Here is a 4,770-nt window from a genome sequence, read left to right as displayed (position 1 = left end):
AGTGCACCTCGCGCGGTGCGCTGTAGGCATTACTTAAGGCTCTTTGCAGTGTCCTTTCGGCTCCTAGTTGCAGCCCCTATCATTCCCTTTACTGTACCTCTGGTCATATTCTCTCTTCCATCTTACTTTTCACTCTCTCATATCAATATTGTTTCAGAGTGTAGCTGCGAGGTTTTCTTCCTTTATACCTTTAAAATCTTTTCACTCTCAATTTCCCTTTCAGCGCTGAATGACCTCGTAGGTCCCAGCGCTTGACCTGTGGCCTAAATTTTACACTCCATTATTCCGTGTTATATTCGATCTATCAAATGTAATCGGATCATTCTTTCCGGAATTGATGAAATTAACGTGTTGTCTCTGCGACCACATAGATACTGATCCTGCGTTGGTTAAGTTCCAGATAACGAAAAAAGATTCTCTTACTATCTGACAATGAAAACAAAAATCCCTTAACACAATTTTCATGTGGGTCCTCTGCGGTCATTCTCTCCGGGGTCCAAGAATCCTAGAGTGTCCCGGCGAATCCCTTCCTAGGAATCATTAAGGGTGAGGGTGGGCATGCAGGACCATCTCCCCTCCCCCCCAACCCCTAACCCCTCTCCTATAAAGACCACATAGCAGGACGGGACCCTTATTGGTGTATAGGAGATCAGGGTGAATCTTTGTTATGTGAATTGTTTCCCCGCTAAACCCTTATCGCTTTTATGGATCTTTATCTCCGGCTTTCTTAAAATCTTTTGCTCGTTTGAAAGGATAATGTGGTTTGACAAATTGTTAGTATTCATTAGAGGATCTGCCGCGATATATTTTGTGGAGAGCGATTTGGGCGTGTGTGTATATATTATTTTTGACATTTTGTATGTTGTATAATATAAATGTTCATATTGTGTACTCATTCATTTTCTAGTTCATGTATTTCTTCACTTGCTTATAATTGATTTTAGAATTTTTTTGACTTTAATATCGGGGACTGTGCTGTTTCTTGTTAATTTGTAACTTTGGGGAGAAGGGAATAGTTCGCGTTTATCAGATTCTCTGTGTAAAAAGTAACTGGTTTCTAATAAAGAGTTATTAATCTGGTAATGAAGTTCGTCCTTTTGCACACCATTCGGCAGTATTATATTTAATAGTGAGTCTTCAGCGTATCACTCACACAGAGTTTAGGTAATAATGGCACAGGTAAAAATAACACATGTCAAAATTGCACAAGTAAAAAATAGGAAAAAAATGACACATGGGAAAAAATATATTAATTCATCTACAGTTTTTCGCCGTGTTTAGTACTAGCCCCTCGGGGATCAAAAGTGTTTCCCCGTGTTTAGTACTGGCCCTTGGAGATAAGATGCATTAAGGGACATTTGATCCGCGAGGGGCTAGTACTAAACATGGAGAAACATTGTAGGTGAATCAATATATTTTTTCCTTGCGCCATTTTTTCCTAATTTTTCACCTGTGCCATTTTTACCCGTGTTATTTTTACTTGTGCCATTTTTCCCTGTGTCATTTTTACCCGTGTCATCTTTACCTGTGCCATTATCACTGTGCACCACTCACTCCATCCCTTTCTTTAATCTTTATTTTCTTAAATTCTCACACGGCCTCATCAGAAGTCGACGGTGACGGAAAGTATGCCTATAAATCAAGAACACCGAAGGGAATGAATTAAAAAAAAAAATGCTACTGATAAAGAATGATAGATCTTTTGTCATTCATCTGATATGCAAAGGTGTGTGATTAGACTTACAGGTTTCACTGGTCTCCGATCTGTTCGACATATATATATATATATATATATATATATATATATATATATATATATATATATATATATATATATATATATATATATATGTATACATATATTATATATATATATATATATATATATATATATATATATTATATATATATATATATATATATTTATATATATATATATATATATATATATATATATATATATATATATATATTATATATATATATATATATATATATATATATATATATATATTTATACATATATGTGTGTATGTGTATATGTGTGTACGTGCTTTAAAAATTTTCAATTTATAGTAATAATCACAAAGAACTCAAAGGACTGTAGATTCATAAAGAATTTCAAAACTATGTTAATGTGTAAGTGTATTTAAAAAAAATACCTCTTTTTTTACTTATTTTAAACTCAGATTCATTGGCTTTTATTTTTGTAGCTCATGCCTGGTTCTCTCTCTCTCTCTCTCTCTCTCTCTCTCTCTCTCTCTCTCTCTCTCTGGGGTACGTCCTCGTCGCCTGCGATCCTTGCAACAATGAGTATCAACTTTGGAGCCTGATTAATTACATGCGCAACTTCTTTCATGATCCGTCTGCTAGTGAAGCAAGCGAGTGCATTCATTATCGCGTGCGCCGAACTTCATTTCAAAAAAGAAACAAGTAAAAAATGCGTCGAAGTTTCTTCGGCTCAATCGAGTTTTCTGTACAGCCGCTACAGCGTAAAATCAAAGCCACCGAAAATAGATCTATCTTTCGGTGGTCTCGGTGTAGTGCTGTAAGAGCCGCGGCCTATGAAACTTTATCCACTGCCCGATGGTGGCCTACCCTATAGCGTTGCCAGAAGCACGTTGATGGCTAACTTTAATCTAAAATAGAATGATAACTACTAAGGTTAGAGGGCTGCAATTTGGTATGTTTGGTGATTGGAGGTGATGATCATATACGCAATTTGCAGCCCCTAGCTTCAGTAATTTTTAGATCTGAGGGCGGACAGAAAAAGTGCGGACAGAACAAAAGTGCGGACAGAATAAAGTGCGGCGGACAGACAAACCGGCACAACAGTTTTCTTTTACAGAAAACTAAAACTGGTGAATCATTCCGCAGTTTATTGTATCCTTTATTTTATTTTTGGTAGGTTTCGTGGCCCCAGGTAATAAGAAATAGATGACATCAAGCTTCAATTGTGGCTTGTTTGTTTAGACTACAGATGACTTTTAATGACTTCTTTAATTTATATACCTTTTTCTTTTTTCCGACTTTCCAATATTTAGTGGTTTTACAAGAGAGAGAGAGAGAGAGAGAGAGAGAGGGTTTTGGAAGGAGAAATAATTCCTTCATATAAGCAAATTGTTGTGGTAATTATTATTATATACAGATGCTGGGACTGCAAAGCAAGTAGCACCCACTAATTCCTGAGGCACACTTAAAAGGCAGCACCGGAATTATCCACGTAAATAATAAATTCCTGAAGAAACTACCATTGGCTGTCTTTGCGTATATTTATGCATAAATGTACTGTATATTGATTTCGTACATAAGCGCATTCGATGTGTATTACGCCATTCCACTGTTAAATTGAATATAGAATTTAGGCCAGAAGCCATGCACTGGGACGTATGAGGTCATTCAGCGCTGAAACGGAAATTGATAGTGAAAGGTTTGAAAGGTGTAACAGGAGGAAAACCTCAAAGCAGTTGCGCTATGAATCAACTGTTAGTAGAGGGTGGAAAGTGACATGGAAGGAAGAGAATATGAAAGGAGGTAGAGTAAAAGGAGCGAAAGAGGTTGCAGCTAGGGGCCGAAGGGACGCTGCAAAGAAAAGAACCTTAAGTAATGCCTACATTGCACCTTTAGTTCAGTGTCATGTGTTGATGGTAAACAGGTGGTCATTTTCCAATAGATTCTTGCTCGTCTCATGTACTTCCTATGGAACCGCGGTGCCGTAGTTTCCCGACCGTAGTTTTAGCAAGTAGTCGACAATGTAATTAATTATACCCAACATGCAAATGAGCCTGTCCGTAAAAAAATTGGTAATTCAAAACTTTAATGAAAATTTGAAAAGTGGTTTTTTTTTTCAGCAGAATTCCCTAAACGGGGTTCAATATTGTCTTGAGTGATGGGTACTTTGTCTTCCAAGACTAATGGATAAAAATCTGACATCAAGAAAATGAGGATGAGATGCAGAATCTGGTACATAATTTCAGGGTACAGATTGCTTGGTTGACAGGTTAGGTAGTTAAGAGGGAGAAGAAAAAATATCTTGATGTTCTCTCCCTATCCGGTAAAGAGTCCATTTTGAATTGTTTGTAAAGATTGTATGAAGTTTTATAGTTATAAAAGGGGAAAAGTATGCTGATTTTCTCTCTCTCTCTCTCTCTCTCTCTCTCTCTCTCTCTCTCTGTCCGATAAAGAGTCCATTTCGAAGCGTTTGTAAAGATTATATGAAATTGCGTATTTATAAGAGGGGGAAAATAATGATTTATCCCTCTCTCTCTCTCTCTCTCTCTCTCTCTGAGGAAAATTATAATAACCTCTCTCTCTCTCTCTCTCTCTCTCTCTCTCTGGGGAAAAATGTAATGATTCTCTCTTCTCTCTCTCTCTCTCTCTCTCTCTCTCTCTCTCTCTCTTCTTCATAAATAAATAAACACGCCACCTCCCCGAAAGACGTTCAAAGATGACTGTGATTTTTTCTCCTGGTGTTTTCTGCAGATCGCCTCTGCAAGTGCCGTTTTCACTGTCGATGGAAAGGATGTTAGCAAGAGGACGGCAAAGGAGTTTTGGGCAGCTTTCGTGATGCCCCAGCCGCTTCCATCATTAAAGCCCTTTAACCTCACCTTCTTGTTAATTGAACGGCATACCCCATCCGTTTGCCCAGCGCAAACGGAAGAGGTGCTGTACTGGTACATTCCATGCCCTTGCACAGAGATCTGTCGTTACTTCTCTGGGATTGTTTTTTTTTTTTTTTTTTTTTTTTTTTTTGTACCATGTGGTGTCATG

The sequence above is a fragment of the Macrobrachium rosenbergii genome, chromosome 51 (genome assembly GCF_040412425.1).
Source record: "Macrobrachium rosenbergii isolate ZJJX-2024 chromosome 51, ASM4041242v1, whole genome shotgun sequence".
Classification (NCBI taxonomy): domain Eukaryota; kingdom Metazoa; phylum Arthropoda; class Malacostraca; order Decapoda; family Palaemonidae; genus Macrobrachium; species Macrobrachium rosenbergii.
Note: the sequence above shows the minus strand (reverse complement) of the source record.